The 17,508-nt window shown below is 49.5% G+C and overlaps 1 protein-coding gene across 4 annotated transcripts in view; it reads left to right on the top strand.

Moving 5' to 3' along the window:
- Positions 1 to 17,508, top strand: part of LOC119437613 (choline transporter-like protein 4) — a 629,795-nt gene that overhangs the window by 279,231 nt on the left and 333,056 nt on the right. The window lies entirely within an intron of this gene.

Raw genomic sequence — 17,508 nt, 5'->3', positions numbered from 1 at the left:
AGTTTCGCGGCATCGTCCCATTTACTGATGACGCTTATGCGCTCGTACGTGGACAGCCAGTCCTCCACGTCGGTGTCGTCGGTGCTGCTGAAAACAGGAGGATCCTTGTGGCGAGGTAGACCAGAGCACACGACGGAGGGTGCAGGAGGCGTTTGCTGGGACGTCAGCAGAGATGCGTCCTGAGACATGGTTGAAGAGAGGGTACGGGATCGTAGCTCCAGGATGCGCTCGAGCGTAGCACTCTCCACCACTTGTAAAGGCGTTTATTGCACACAGGCGTTAGGGCCAACCGTTGGCTCAGTTCAAGGGACCGTGAGCGCGAGTGGCGTAGTCAGAGCGATGCGCTGGAGAGACTGACCCACTAGACAGCGCTGGTAAGGATGCCCCACTGCATCGTCCCTCTTCTTCACTACAATAATAATAATGTGAGCGCTAACTGTGCAGTTCATCGTCTTCATGTGTATATACCCATCCTCATAATCATCATCATTTTGTCGAGTTGGTGTTCGTGGGCTGTCTCGCGCTGTGTGTCAATAGAAGAGCTCTGCCTTCGCCCCGGCCGTCGTCTCACAAGTGGTGGAGCGTGCGTTGATATCCCCGTCCTCTTGCTCTACCGGTCACCACTGGAGCTCCGCTCTGGTCGACGATTGTGCTCGCCAACACCAGTCATGGCACAAACCACCGCATCCACTGCTGCTACCACCTCAGCTCCGCCAGCTGGGCCTTTTTGGTCCGTCACCGCAACGCGACCCTAAGGTTTTTTTCTGGCCTTCCCGGCGAGGACGTGGAAGACTGGCTTGACCAGTACAACAAGGTGAGCGCTTGCAACCATTGGGACGAGTCAAACAAGCTCCGCAACGTTGCCTTCTACCTGAGGCAGGTCGCCCAAACTTGGTTTTTCAACCATGAGCGTGACTTCCCTGATTGGCCAGCATTTACTGCGCAGCTGCGACAGATATTTGGCACATCTGCTGGGCGCTCCGAAGTAGCGAAACAGAAGCTCGCTACCCGCAACCAGGGAGCCGAGCAGTCCTATACCTCTTACATTGAAGACGTTCTGGCCCTCTGCCGTCGCGCTCAGAGTGACATGCCCGAAGGGCAACGTATCCGCCATATCCTGAAGGGCATCAACTCCGTTGCCTTTAACGCTCTTGTAGTCCAGAGCCCCACTTCGGTTACTGACATCATCACGACATGCCAACGCCTTGCCACGATCTGCGCCTTTCGTCTTCCACGCACCTCCTGCGACGCTCACCTTACCGACAACGACGAGTTGCGAGCGCTCATCCGCATCATTGTGCGAGAGGAGCTTCACGGCCATGGCACAGCGAACACCGCCGTTGCGTCTCTGCGCGCTCCTCCGCCCAGTTTGCGCGAGATCATCAAAGAAGAACTGGCATCCATGCCAAGTGTCACACATGCCCAGTCCCCTGCGCCTGTTTGTGCACCTACTTACGCCCAGATGGCTTCACGGCCTGCGGTCCCTGTTCCATCTGCATCTGCCACCGTTGTCTGCGACCACCTGGCCTCGATGGCAGCGAAGGCCCCTATGCAACCACACAACTCTACCTGGTGCCCTTCCCGCCCAGTATGTTTCTACTGTGGCATACGTGGTCATATCTCTCGTTTCTGCCGCCGGCGCTTATGTGGCTATTCCGCCTATGAGAGAGACCATGTGCCCAGATCGGACGCCTACGTTCCAGGACCCTATATATCCTCGTCGCGTCGCTCGCCCTCACCTCCGATGTCCCAAGACATGTCCCAGTCTTCTCGCTCACCCCGTCGTTGTTCCCCGTCTCCGTTCCGCCGTACTTCATCGCCCCTGCATCCTGCCTCCACTTCTTTCGACAACCATCCGGAAACCTAGACGCTGCAGTTTTTGGAGGAGAAACTGCTTGTTTGCGAACTGTCCCAATTTCTCCTGCTCGCCCGACTAATTTACTCGCTGTTTGTGTGGAAGGTGTTTCCGTCGACGCTCTTATTCACACTGGCGCCGCCATTTCTGTTATTCATCGCGCGTTATGCTACCGTCTACGAAAAGTGCAAACTCCGTATGTTGGTCCGGTCTTATGTGGCACCAATGATAGTCCGATTTACCCTACCAGACAGTGTACTGCTCGTGTCCTCATTGACGGAATTCGCCATGATATACAGTTTACTGTGCTTCCGTCGTGCGCTCATCCGATCATCTTAGGCTGTAATTTCTTGTCAGCTGCATCTGATGTCATTTCGTGCGGACAACCACTTATACATATTACGGACACCGAGCTCCGTGACGCTGCCGATTCCTCGCCACCCACCTTGTCACAGCGGCAGATTTTGTTCTTCCGCCCGGCCAAGCCCGCATTCTCACCATTAGATCTAGCGACAATATCTTTGGCGACGCAGTGGTTTCCCCTTCTCAGCGCTGCATTTTTCGGGGAATCGCCATCGCTTCTTGTCTAGTGCGTTTCTCACGCGGCTGCGCCTGTCTGACCGCCTACAACACGACGTCAGAGCCACTTCTGCTGCCGGAGGGGTCCACTGTTGCCATGCTTATCGACGCAGCACCAGTATGTGTCGTCACTGTTTCGCCTGTTTCCTGCTTCGCCGAGTGTACGCCCACGGACTGTTCACCCAGTGCTCTCAGGGCCACTGTGAGTTCAGATCTGAGGCCAACTCAGACTGATGCCTTGCTGAGCATCTTAAGGAAACACCAACCTTGCTTTGACGTGTGTTCGGATGGCTTGGGTAAAACAACCGTGGCCACTCATCACATCGAAACCGACGGATCTCACGTCATTTGCCGCCGCCCTTACCGTGTATCGTCTGCTGAACGGAAAGTTATAGAAGACCAAGTCAACGACATGCTCGCACGGAACGTTATGAGGCCTTCAGCAAGCCCTTGGTCGTCTCCAGTTGTCCTAGTTAAAAAAAAGGGCGGTTCGGTACGCTTTTGCGTCGATTATAGGGCACTAAACAAAATTACCCGTAAGGACGTATATCCTATGCCCCGTATTGACGATGCTTTGAATACCTTACAAGGTGCCGAATACTTTTTGAGCCTCGACTTGCGTTCTGGATACTGGCAGATCCCGATGCATGATCCCGACAAAGAGAAGACGGCGTTTACAGCACCTGATGGTCTTTTCGAATTCAGCGTAATGCCTTTTGGTCTGTGCAATGCGCCTGCCACATTTGAACGAATGATCGACACCGTACTACGCGGCCTCAAATGGAAAACCTGCCTATGTTACCTGGATGACATTGTCATCTTTTCGTCCAGCTTCTCCCAGCACCTAGAACGTTTAGACGACGTTCTCACATGTCTAGCCAAGGCCGGTCTCCAGCTCAATATTAAGAAGTGTTGATTTGCGAGCCGCAGCATTTAAGTATTAGGTCACGTGGTCAGCAAGCACGGCATTGAGCCAGATCCCAACAAGGTCGCTGCTGTACAGCATTTCCCAACACCATCCACACCTAAAGAACTTCGCAGCTTTCTCGGATTAGCGTCGTACTTCCACCGCTTTGTCCGTGGCTTCGCGACTATCGCAGGTCCTCTTCATAAACTTCTGACCACGACCATACCTTTTACCTGGACGGATGAACGTGAAGCCGCCTTTCAGACCCTCAAGCGATGCCTCACATCAGGACCAGTGCTTCGTCACTTTGATCCCACAGCCTCTACTAACCTCCACACTGACGCAAGTGGGCATGGAATAGGCGCTGTCCTGCTGCAGCGGAACCACTCGTCTGAAGAGCAAGTCGTGGCCTACGCTAGTCGTACTCTTTCTCCTGCTGAGCGAAACTATACTATCACCGAACAAGAATGCCTCGCCATCGTATGGTCCATACAAAAGTTTCGCCCCTATTTATATGGCCGCCAATTCACAATTGTGACTGACCACCATGCTCTGTGTTGGTTGTCCTCCCTGAAGAATTTGTCCGGACGCCTCGGCCAATGGGTTCTGCGTTTGCAGGAGTACGACTACACTGTCACATATAGGTCTGGCAGGCAACATCAAGATGCTGACGCTTTGTCTCGTTGCCCGCTGTCGCTAAATGCCCCTGTCTCACCTTCCCTCCGTTCGGCACCGCCCAGCCAACCGACCACAACCATGGCCCCGGTACGGTTCGTGACCTCGGTCGACATTCTGCCCTCAGAAGACCTCGCCTCCCTCCAACGTGCAGATACGTACTGCCGCACAATTATCGACCGGCTCACTGGCTTATCCCGTCCTCTCAACAGCTGCTTAAGACGACAACTGGCACGGTTTAAACTTCATGATGGCTCATTATTGCGGCAAGTTTACCACCCTACCGGTCACCGATGGGTCCCAGTCGTCCCTCGCTCACTTCGACTGCAAATTTTGCAAGCTTTTCACGACGACGCAACGGCTGGCCATTTAGGATTTCATAAAACCTACGACCGCATTAAGACTCGCTGTTTCTGGCCTGGCCTGTCTACTAGTGTTGCCAAGTACGTCAGTTCGTGTGCGTCATGCCAACATCGAAAACATTCAACCTCTCTTCCCGCCGGCCCTTTACAACCATTGCCGTGCCCGTCTGTTCCCTTTGAATTCGTGGGCATCGACTTATACGGACCCCTTCCACTTACACCCGTGGGTCACCGCTGGATTGTCACCGCCGTGGACCAGCTCACTCGCTACGCTGAGACGGCAGCTCTTGCTTCTGGTGCGGCCTCTGAGGTCGCCGAGTTTGTCCTGCAAGCCATTATCTTGCGCCACGGTGCGCCTCGTGTTCTTCTAAGTGACCATGGCAAGACATTTCTTTCCGATGTTCTTGCTGAAGTCCTGCAAGCCTCAAACACCATTCATAAGACCACCTCTGCATACCATCCCCAGACCAGTGGTCTTACCGAGCGTTTCCATCGAACTCTGTCCGACATGATCTCCATGTATGTGAAACCCGACCACACAAACACTATACTTCCTTTCGTCACGTTTGCATATAATACCGCCGTTCAACGCACAACAAACTACAGCTCCTTTTTCCTCGTGTACGGCCGTGCACCGTCTTTTGTTTTGGACACCACCTTTCTTTCTACGCCTTCTGTTCCATCCACATCTCTACCAGAGGAGTTTGCCGCCCGCGTCGCCCACTGCCGCGAAATTGCGCGCACCCATATCGCGACCATTCAGGACAAGAGGACAGTCCGTTGTGATGCGACCTGTTGTGTCAATTCGTTCCGCCCAGGCGACGAAGTGCTCCTGTGGACACCTGTTCGAGTGCCAGGGCTCTGTGAAAAATTTCTTCACAGGTATCGCGGCCCATATACCGTGCTTGAAAGAACATCTGCCGTGAACTATCGCGTAGCTCCTGTTACCTCGGTTACTGACCGCCGTTGCCGCAGCAATGAAATTGTTCACGTCTCTCGCCTGAAGCCGTATCTTCGGCGTTCCGACCGTTTCTGACTCGCTGCCTTACCGGCCACTTTCGTGAGGGGGGAAAGTTAGTGTGAGCGCTAACTGTGCAGTTCATCATCGTCTTCATGTGTATATACCCATCCTCATAAGCATCATCATTTTGTCGGGTTGGTGTTCGTGGGCTGTCTCGCGCCGTGTGTCAATAGAAGAGCTCTGCCTTCGCCCCGGCCGTCGTCTCACAATAATTTTTTCATCAACTTGGTGGAGGAGGCTGCAAGTTAAAGCTGCTCCAGTAGAGGCAGCTTGACGAGGCCCGCAGCCCCCTTACAGAGTATTCGGCAACAACAATTCATACATGTATACACATGTGCATTATATATATATATACACCTACATGTACCCACATACGCGCATATACATGCACATACCTACGCGTGTGCATACAGAGCCACTGGTGTCCAAAAAATACTTGGGTAGCTTGTGTAGTTCTCATAAGCGATTGCCATCAGAATAAAAGGCAGTTACGTGGTTCCCCGTCAATGTATAGTCTTGTCTTATCATTTGGCGCTTTCTGTCACCACAGTAGGCACTACATGAATTGCACATTGCCCTTCTATTTTATTTTTCTCATTCAATAAGGACCCCTCACTTTATTCCGAGTCTGAATCTTCACTGTCATCGCCGCAAGGTTCATTGTCGGAACTGGCAGTGTCATCGCTGGGGCATCTTCGCAGTCGCACAGAAAGTCATCTTCTGTCCCGTCCAGCGCGTTGGATATGCTGGTCTTCTTAGCATTCTTGGCCACTACCTCTTCGGAGATACCGCTCCAAGCTTCGACGATCCAGGAGCAAAGCACCTCCACAGACGGTCTTCTGATTTTGCCACTTGGCGTCAAATCGTGTTGGCCTGCCGCCATCTACTCTGCGTACAGTTTTCGGACATTTTCCTTGAACAGTTTGTTCAGTGACACGTCGAGAGGCTGTAGCAGCGACGTCAGACCACCAGGGATCACTGCAATGCCCATGCGTAGCTCCTTAAGCTCAGCACAGACACTGTCGACAAGATGGCCTCGGAAACTGTCCAACACAAGAAGTGAGAGAAGCAGAAGTGCTCCTGGTGTTCATCCCCAAACAGTCTTGATCCAATCGATCATGATTTCTGCCGTGATCCACCCTTTTACTTGAGCACAGATGTGGATGCCACGGGGAAAGTTTCCCTTCAGAATAGTCTTCCGTTTCAGTATGACATATATATGGTGGCAGCTTCTGCCCGTTTGCCATCACTGCAAGCATTAGAGTGCATTGCTGCTTCTCTTCACCAGATGTCTTCACAAGGACACTCCAAGCACTGTTGTGTTTCAGGGCATGTTGAAGGAGTTTGGTCGGCGTTCTCTATTTGCGACAAGAGCAAGCTGTTCTTTTCACGGATCCTTGTGACGAAGTGATGAAAGTCTATCGCCTTGTCGTCATATGCCGATGGGAGCCGATGGCACGACGACGTCCGTAGCCTCAGCAACAGTCCATTTCGTCGCATGCAGGGAGTCGTCCAACCGGAACTAGCACGGAAGTCCTTTGCGACGATTTCCAGCTTCCTGGCAATTGCGCATGCCTGTGTCTGTATCATTTCTAATGATACTGCACAAGCATTTTTGCGCATTTGGGTCCGCGGAAAGCCTGGTGCATCCTGAGAGTAGTCATCAGCTTCTGACGTTGGTTTTTGCACTACTGTATTCGGATTTCATCGACGCCGAAATGCCTGTCGGCAGCACGGTTGCCATGGTGTAGCGCGTAGACAACAGCCTTAAGCTTAAAGGCGGCCGTAAAACTCGCATACTGCCCCATGGTGAAATGGCACCGAAACAAACAACCGCCAAGCTTGCAAAATGGCGATAACGCCGTCACGCGGTGTCCATGGGAACGCGTCGGAATGCGTTCGCTGAGGGATGACAACAGATCAACCAACAGGCGGCTGCTGCTGTAACAGTAAGTAAAATAAAAAACTCCCTCAGTCTCTCTTCCCTAGCATAACGACTGTGATGTGTTTTGTTGTGTCACTGATCTCGGAGGCGTGCGGGTGTTATGAGAGATGGAGAGGGAAGAGGCATGGCAACACAGCAAACAGATTTTTTAATTCTCACACGAAAGCCAAAAAACCTCAAACTAAAACTAAAGTGCACACAGAACTAAAAGACAATGAATAAATAAAGGTTAACAAAAACAACCTAATGAATCACTAAATATCCTTAACTTCGCCTCCGTTAGTCCTAGGCCTTTCCTACCCCAAAGTCTGGCATCACTGGCCTACTGTTGTGGCGATGCAAGAAAGTCGTTCTTACGGAGTTCGTCCTCGTTGCTCGTCTTCTCCCGGCGGGGATCTCGTTGGGCCTTTCTTAATGTCGGTGCCTCCGTCGACCGTCGTATATTCATTGCTGCCTTTCGGTCGGTCCTTCAACTCGCTCTTCTCGGGAGCCTGGATAACCCGGTCGCTGCTGCTGACGTGGCCGGGAGAGGTGACGGGTTAGGCCTAGCGACGTCCTCGGCCGCTGCTTCCGTCTCGCTCCTTTCCCGAGAGCCGACGTGGCGTTCCGGGGATCATCGAGCGTGCCGGTCTGCCGTAGAAGGGGGAGCCTCTCTGGGGTGCCTGGTCTTGTCGTGAGGAGCTGCAGCTCGTCCAGGAGCCTCGCCCGAACTTGCCGAGGTCGACGGCCACACCGTGGACGGCCAACGTCACGGTTTCGGCCAGACCCCCAAGTCTCCCGTCGCCAGTGCGGTGCTGGCGATGCGACCTTCCTGGCCCGGAACCACGTCGATAATGCTCAGACAACGCCGTTTCTCCTTCGATCACGCCTCGGGTCACGCGCCTCGCGCGCTCGCGCCGTTCAGAACGCTCCGCTCACATCGTCCTCGTCTTCTTTTATTTCGCCTCCGGCGTCTTACTCATGACATGGCTCCCCTCTTCAAGAGTTTTTTTCCAAAAAACTGCTTCCTCTTGAACTTCTTTTTGGCGGCGAACTTGACTTTCGTTGTGGCTTGAGTGCTCTTCTGTGCGTCGTCTTCGCTTGCCACTCATCATCACACTTCACTGCACTGTCGCGCACGTTTCACCATTTGTTTCTGTTCACACAACACTGCACTCAATTGCTTGTAATGTTCATTGTCCCAAGCACTCTATATGAATAAACTTGCTATCTACACATATTTTACAGTACTCCAAACACAATATACATAGGTACAGTTTCAATGCTTTCTCTCAATCCGCATTTCTGAACACTGAAATCTTCCGTATGCCATTCCTAAACGGTATTCCTTTCGTATCCTACCGGTTATACTGCTCTATTTTTTCCGCCTTTTCCTAAGCTCCCACGCTTCTCTACGCCCAGCCTGCCTCCTTCCCTTTCTTGCTCTGGCACATTTCTCGTGCAGCTTGGAATGCCTGTGCTTTAGCTCTAGCTTCCTTTTCTTTCTTACACCTGCATATCGCTCGTACTGCTTGGAATGGCTCTGCCTTAACTCTGGCCTCTTAATCCTTTTCCTTGACGTCCGCCTCTTCTCATGCATCTGCGTTTTAACACGCCGTTTTCTTTTCCATCTACTGGGAGTTTTCCTCCTACCTTCACGCTTTGCACTTTTTAGGTGACTAGGGCCTCTATCCTCTTTCTCATTTCTCTCGGAGTTTGACTGGCTCGTCATTTCTGGTGCCTGGCGATTCTTGGAATCATTTTCCATTACAAACCCCATGTCGTTACGAGGTGAAGCTACTTCTTTCGTTACCGCTCTCTGCTCCTCGCTTACGCCAATCTCTATCGGAATCTCGCCCATCCTCATATCACTGTCTTTCTTAATCAAGGGTTCTGTAGTCGAGGGCTTCTCCTCTGGGTCGTCACGGGCGCTATCTACTCTGCCAACGTCTTCTGACAAATTTCTGCTGTCCGCCAGCTCTGCTACACTAGCGGTCCTACTCTCAATCTTAAGCTCAGCCTCACGCTCTCTCCTTTCCGATGCCTGAGCTTTCTCTTGTAGCATCTTTATCTCTTTCTCTAGGCGTTGTTTTCTTTCCTCATAAGCTTTCTTAACTGCAGCAAGTTCTGCTAATCGAGCGGCCTCTACGCGTTTCCTTTCATCCTCAATTAGTTTGAGGCCCTGCTCCTTGCTGAGCTTCTGCTTGCGAATAGCAGCCGATATCGCCTCCCAATCCATCTCTGCAACTCCCGAGTATCAGTGACTGGGCTGGATAGAATCCGGGACGGATCCTGGCAAGCTCGCCAATTGTGATGTGTTTTGCGTTGTCACTGATCTCGGAGGCGTGCGGGTGTTATGAGAGATGGAGAGGGAAGAGGCATGGCAACACAGCAAACAGATTTTTTAATTCTCACACGAAAGCCAAAAAACCTCAAACTAAAACTAAAGTGCACACAGAACTAAAAGACAATGAATAAATAAAGGTTAACAAAAACAACCTAATGAATCACTAAATATCCTTAACTTCGCCTCCGTTAGTCCTAGGCCTTTCCTACCCCAAAGTCTGGCATCACTGGCCTACTGTTGTGGCGATGCAAGAAAGTCGTTCTTACGGAGTTCGTCCTCGTTGCTCGTCTTCTCCCGGCGGGGATCTCGTTGGGCCTTTCTTAATGTCGGTGCCTCCGTCGACCGTCGTATATTCATTGCTGCCTTTCGGTCGGTCCTTCAACTCGCTCTTCTCGGGAGCCTGGATAACCCGGTCGCTGCTGCTGACGTGGCCGGGAGAGGTGACGGGTTAGGCCTAGCGACGTCCTCGGCCGCTGCTTCCGTCTCGCTCCTTTCCCGAGAGCCGACGTGGCGTTCCGGGGATCATCGAGCGTGCCGGTCTGCCGTAGAAGGGGGAGCCTCTCTGGGGTGCCTGGTCTTGTCGTGAGGAGCTGCAGCTCGTCCAGGAGCCTCGCCCGAACTTGCCGAGGTCGACGGCCACACCGTGGACGGCCAACGTCACGGACTCGGCCAGACCCCCAAGTCTCCCGTCGCCAGTGCGGTGCTGGCGATGCGACCTTCCTGGCCCGGAACCACGTCGATAATGCTCAGACAACGCCGTTTCTCCTTCGATCACGCCTCGGGTCACGCGCCTCGCGCGCTCGCGCCGTTCAGAACGCTCCGCTCACATCGTCCTCGTCTTCTTTTATTTCGCCTCCGGCGTCTTACTCATGACAACGACGTCGAATTGCCCTACTCTGTTTACTTCACAATTTATACTACGCATTTCCGCATTTACATGGATCGCTCCTTCTCCCGCCGATCCGCACTTCTCGATGTCTTTTCAATTCACGAGCATTCAGTGTCTTCGCGGTTCTATTAACAACTTGTTTTTTCCTGTTGCGATAGCGGAATGGAATAAACTACCCGAATTGGTCGCCCTTGAACGTGATCACGTAAAATTTCGTGATTTATTATCCACACAACCTATGTAATCCTTGTATTAACTACAGTTCGCCTTTCTTTCTTTGTTTGTTTCAATCGTGCTTTTTAAAATTTTGATCCTCTGTACCAACTGTTCTTAAAATGTATTTCGCTCCGCCGTGTGTATACTGTGTATAATATGCTTTTTCTAGTAAGCCTTAGTGATCCTTGTTAAACCATGTCTACCCTTTTTTTTTTTCAATCACCTGGTTCCTGGCCCATGTAGGGTCGAAAGTAGGGGGGCTTGTCAACGCCAACGAATTGGCCCATGCTCAGGCGCGAGGTCTCGCTTGCCACGCCGGGCTATCTGGGGCCGGTGCACCGGGCGGGGCCCGCGACAGGTCTGGTCCGATCGGGGTGGAGACTGAACCCCCCCCGCTTTAGGGACATATTCTCCACCTTTAACGAAGTAACAAAGCATTATCAACTTGCTCGCAGGGCGTTTTCGTCACCCCACCAAAATCTATCACGGCCTCAATCGGTTGCGCTTAGGTTATTACAAACGCACTCGTATCACAGCCTCTCGATCTTTTCGCGGAGGTCTCCCCTTCGTGTCCCGACTGCGGCGGATACAGCAATTTTAACCATATGCTCTGGGAGTGCCCCTCTTTACAGCACTACACGGGTCAAGGGATCTCGCAAGACACATTTTATTTACTGATCAAGAGTCATGACTGGTTCAACCAACTCGAGGCAGTCCAGAAGGGCCCACGATGCGGCAGTGAGGCTTGGCCTTCTCGTCCCGACGTGGGAGCGGCCCGCGGTCCTCCCTCCATGAAAACGAGGGGTGATTACTTCAGGACGTCAATAAAGTTTACTACCTACCTACCTACTGCTTTTTATTAATTGAATGACTTCTCATGTGTTTTCCCCGCTGTTATACTTTGATCACTGACCAACTTTAGTGTATTTTGTATGTGTACTCCCCCCCCTTATGTAATACCCCAAGCAGGGGCCTTTAAGGGAACAATAAATGATGATGATGATGATATCAAAACAAAGATGGCTGCTGACGGAGCAAGCCGAACGAAATTTTTTTTTCTCGCGAGTACACAAGTTTTTTTCCGTATAAATAATGAATAATATAGTTAATATCGGCAAGTCTGCGGCAATAACTTAGCCATGCCAGAAACAGACATGTCAAACAGAAACAGATGGGCGCGCTCAGTTGCCACTGACATAGAAACACATGGCGGGCATGCTGCAAGAACTGTGGCAATCCTAATACGGCACGTTTCCTCTAAGGGTGGGCGAATATCTTAGCTGTGTTATAAGCGCCAGCGTATGAATAGGGCGCTCTTCTACCGTATCAATGTAAACGTGGCTACTGGATTTGTTGCATTCCCTCGAGTGCAGACAAGAGGAATCAAAAGGCGCCTCTTTTTTTTGTTGTTGTGGACCACAACCATTATAAAGCCAAAAAATGATAATGCCTAGGCAAGTTTAGTTGTAGATTATTTTTTCTTGGAAGTGCAGAAAGTGATGTAGGGAATGAAATGGGGATCTGCATAGGATTCTGTTTGGTGTGTGCAGTCCGCTTGGTAAGTCTTGGAAGAGTCGTTTCCGTAGCATTCGAGAGATGGTAAGAACAATTATCATCAGCTAGACTTGGCTACGGCAAGTTCGGGGTGCGATCATTATGCGGGAAAGAAAAGAAAATCGAATTTTGAAGGAAAATTCCAGGGTGTGATCACTATGCGAGTGCGATCGTTATGCAAGTAAATACGGTAATGCATATGCCGTCCGGGATCAGAGGACGAGTTCAAATTATCTGATTTTCGGAATTAATGAGGGTCGAATTAACAAGGTTTTACTGTATATTGAAATTGAACCTTTTATGCAAATAAGTGCAGTCGCGGATGGATTTTTCTTATGTGGAAGGGGCTGCAACACTTGAATGAGAAAAAAAAAAAAAGATGAATTTGAGAGTAGGCGATGAAAGATATGATTTCATGCCATGTCGACGATATCTTCAAATGGGCGGTACGAAGCGAAGCCAGCCCTGCTTTCACGTTGTGGGGGTCTCTTATCTGCTGGTGCTTTTCTATCGTCAAAAGTAGTGGGGAGTGAATGCTTCGCCTGCTGCTGCGGCACACAATACCTCTATTAGTAATCGCGCAGGAAAACAGTGCACATGATGGCACACCATCGCCCATTCTTTGCAAACGTGGCACCTCTAAAGCAGGAGCTGCATTCAGCCATCCATGCGAAGCCTGCGCTAGAAAAAGAGACGCAACCTGCCACCCTTTCCTCGAGCATCCTTCTCGCACGTTTTCTCCCACACCCAAAGCACGTGGAGCGCAATAGGATCTTGTCACACTTTATATGGAACATGACGACGCTTCTTGGCGATAGCTCTCTTGGTTGTGGGATTTGAGAGGTGTGCTCACAAGCAGCCGCTTGCAATTCAACCATTTGACCATTTATTGTCTGGTATTCCTTCGCGGTGGCAGTAAAATTTATTGATATTGAAATCGTGTATAAACACACTTTGTTATTTGACGTTCTCAACACATGGTGTTCTATGGATAAGAAGTCATAAAAAGTTCGTTATTTTGAGACTTTCATAATATTGACGTTCATCATATCGAGTTTAACTGTCTATGCATTCACCATTCGTACTACAGCCACAGCGCATGCATCGGAAAACATTCAATATCTGGATTATTCACCCACATTATTGCGCATCGAGGTGAAGCTTGAGCTGCACACTCACAGATAAACATTGTGCCCACATGGAAAACAACAATATAGCAAAAAAGACTAAGAAAGGAAACAAAAAAAATTGTAGCTCAAAAAAATGGAGATCATCAAAAAGGTAAAATAACAATGCAAAATATTGTATAAAAGAATACTAGTGCCGTGAAACACTAAAAATGCTTCCCCGAAGAATAAAAAGTTAAAACAGGTAGTAAGAGTGGGGTAAGAATCGAGGCACCAAAGAGTCTGCGCATGTGCAAGAACTCTACGAAGAGGAAAGAAAGAGACGGGAGAAAACAAAGAAGAGAAGCTGGTGCACTGCATAACTTAGTGTTGCAGATAATCAAGCTCTTTCCTCAAGAGCGACATAGAAGGGGCGCTGACGCAACTAGGGCCAAATCGTTCAATACACGGTGCTTCACAAATTTCTCGGTCGCTCCGATCGCTGTAACTCCTGATTATAACACTCTGGTCTAGAAAAAAAAAACGGCAAAGCTTGCACTAGGCCACGCAGAGCTAGAGACACAGCGAAGCTGGCCGATCGATTGCGTCATAACCCAAGAGATACCTGGCATAACCAAGATCAACTCGGGCATAGCCAAAGCCGAACCTAGCTGCTACCAAGTTCAACCTAGATGCGGAAGCTCTAGCACGGACTCCGTCTCGTATATAGGTTGGAAAATCCGAAGACAAAGAAGACGGCTATTTATGCTTGATCTCTTATACGGGCTGCTTTCCTAACAAGTGTCCTCGTCTCCTGTTTTCGGTATTCTCAAGCGATCATTTTCAAAGGTACCTTCCCTTTCGCGACATTTCGCGTGACTAGCGCTGGACGTGTCGGCGCCTGCAAGCGACAGCGTTCCTGGCATGCTACAAACGCAGGCAGGAGCCGTGTCTGTGTTGGGCGAAGCGAGCGCGCACCTGTGCCGGCGGTTCTCGTACAGCAGCAAGCCTTGCTTCACGATGCGCTGATTCTTCTTTGGGAGTACGTACTTTCCTTCGGCTTCCCATGGCTGCATCTGATTGAGCATCGCTGCCCAACGGCTTAGATAGCTGTTGCTCGTTGTCGGCGCATGTGCAGTACTCAGTGTCTCCGGCCGTAGGCGTGGCTTATCACCAGCTGCAGCATGGCAGAACTCGGCTACTGCAAGGAGGAAAGCACGACGTCACACAAGCTGCAGCGCTGCTGTAGCGCGGCGGAACTCGGTTGCACGAAGTGTCTTCGTCGCTGTGCGTGGCTTAGCGGTAGCAGCTGCGTAGTTGTCGCTACTCTGCATGCGCGGCTTGGCATGACGTCATGAGGTTATGCCAGGTGTTAAGCAGCTGTGGCGTCGCTGGTTGCCGGGGCTACGGCGCGGCTGGCTTTTCGTGAAACGCGCACATTTTACGGCTGGCTTAAACAGCTTCGCTGTTAAAAGCGAACACCTACACCTGGCACAGTGCTGCCTGACTTTAACTTGAAGTTGTTTGCACGCAGGCGGTCATTGATACATTGGCCTGTTTGACCAATATAAACACGTACACAAGAAAGCGGCACTTTGTAGACGATGCCGCACTTGCAGGACACAAACTGCTTGGCATGTCTCTTGCTGCAGGCCGTTCACCACTCGCGTTCACATGCTTGCACAGATCACTGAGCTTGTTGGGGGCCGAAAACACAACCTCAACACCGACGCGTCTCACAGCCTTTCTTTATCCTGTGTGACACTTGGTGCATGTATGGGATTACGGCGGTTTTTGTTTTCTTCGGTGGCACAGCACTGGTCTTTCGGAGTTCACGCAACTGGGCCTCCACCAGGTTGCATAAACGAAAATCGAGAAATCCAGCTACTCCCAATCGCTCAGTGTAACTCGATGAGGGTATCGAGCTCAGGAGAGCATTCTTCATGGCGTCAAGTGCAGTGGCACGTTTCGCCAACTTCTAGTGGTTAGAGCTGAACGGAAGAAGGCATTTCTTCGACCGAGGGGCATACGTCCAGCAGGCGTGCTTTCTTAGGGCTGCTGCGGAAGTGCAGTGACTTGGAGCTCGTCAGTGGGATGCATCAAGTGTTTGATGAAGCGGGCCTTCCAAGGCAAGGGCTGTCAAGAGGCCGGTGTGCCCATGCTATGGACCATACTCTGTCCTCCTGCTCCAGTCCCGAAATGATTCAGCTCCAAACATTTTCAAATGATTTTGGAAGCTGCAAGCAGGAAGCTGCAATCAGGTCTGAAACAATTTGGGCTCTTGCAAGTAGGCGAGAGCTGCCATCTGCACCAAGCAAGCCTTGTGAGCACTGGACTGTGTCCTGTGACATTGGGGGGGGGGGGGCACCGCAAGCTAGTCGCAGTTTGAAATTGAAAGCGGGCTGCGGCAACCTATACACAGTTTGGGCGTATTTTGGTACTGCAAGTAATGGCCTGGTAGACATACGAGATCAGCACTCTTTGCCAAAATTAGCAGAATGATGCTTGCATCTATTGTCTTACTGTCTCATGTACACTCACTGACGCCCTCTGTACTCATCCACACACACAACAAGGAGGATGTGCAACAGGAACGGGAGAGCCTTGTTACAAGTCTGGTTACTTTGCTTTCATGAGTATATTGCAGCTTTATTCATATTTTTCTCAAAATGAAAATTTGTAGATTTTTTTGCTACGCCATCTTTTATGAACTTTTATTTAATGAAGAAGTTCTGTTGAAACATTGCAGGTTGTTTTATTATATATTAAGACATGCAATGAACTAGGATTATTGATGTTCACTCATAATATTTTATATTATTGCCAGTTTTCTCTAAGTATTGCCTTGCGAAAGGCGGTTTTTTACTGTTTGTTTAGTTTTTGATGAATAATTCATCAAATATGCATTGCATGTCTTTATTCCAGTTCATTGCACAGCTCATAGGTAGACCTACATTAAATCCAAAACATTATGAGATGGAGCAATTTGTTTCAAAGGTATGAATGCTCACGTGAGGGACAAATTTCGTACTTAAAAAAATATTAGAAAAAACACTCAATTAAAAAACTGAAACATTTTCTTTTCAATGCTTTAAACACATAATTAGCATTAAAATGATCTTCCTAACAAGGGACAGCAGTACCATAATTTTATCTACTAAAATTCTAAAACATTCTGCAAAGTGTCCTCATAACTTAATTGCATGGTACGTAAATGATGCAGTCACCTTCATATAGTATTATATTGACACTGAGTCCAGTACGCAGATGATTGGTGAAGATAATGGGACAGGAGCCAGTAAGCTACCTTGAGGTAATCCGAAATTAACATCTTTAAGGTGGTGGTCCCACTCCGGCGGCACGAGCCCCCCGTTTTCAGTACTTTTGGACTAACCGTGGCGGCTCTTCTATTTGGGATATAAAGTTGTGGTATATACCATAAAAAGCTTAATTCTTGTAGATTCCAACTATATATAATATAAGGAAATTTATTAATGTGATTTAGAAATAAATGTTCAAGAACAAGCATGAGATACATGGTTTTTGAGAACTGTGTCTCAGTTGTGACCATATTTAGAATAAACTACCGCACTTACTGCATTGCAGCTTGCTCTGTAGCTTTACGACATATTTATCTAGTTCCTAGACGTAGCAAAATAATTTTGAATTTTTCATTTTTGGCTAATTTGCTTTTAAAAATTGCCAAATATCGCAATATTCTGTTGTAAACAGCCTGGCAACTACAGCTCAAAGAAGCTAAATTTCGGATAAAGTAGAGTTCAAGGAATTTCCATTTAGGACGCAAAATTTCATTCATGTACCTTTATTAGTTTTAAACCGCAGCTTCGTAGCTTTAGTACGTTCCTGCAAAAATGGGCAAAAATAAAACCAGAGTTCCAAATATTGCTTAATTTCGGCCGCATTATTAGGAAAACTAATAAAGTTACATGAATGAAATTTTTCGTCCTAAATGTAAATTCCTTGAACTCTACTTTATCCAAAATTTAGCTTCCTTGAGCATGTAGTTGTCAGGCTGTTTACAACAGAAGATAGCAATATTTGGCAATTTTCAA

This window comes from Dermacentor silvarum, chromosome 1 (genome assembly GCF_013339745.2).
Source record: "Dermacentor silvarum isolate Dsil-2018 chromosome 1, BIME_Dsil_1.4, whole genome shotgun sequence".
Classification (NCBI taxonomy): Eukaryota; Metazoa; Arthropoda; class Arachnida; order Ixodida; family Ixodidae; genus Dermacentor; species Dermacentor silvarum.
The sequence above is the reverse complement of the archived record's forward strand: the minus strand, read 5'-3'. Positions and strand labels throughout refer to the sequence as shown.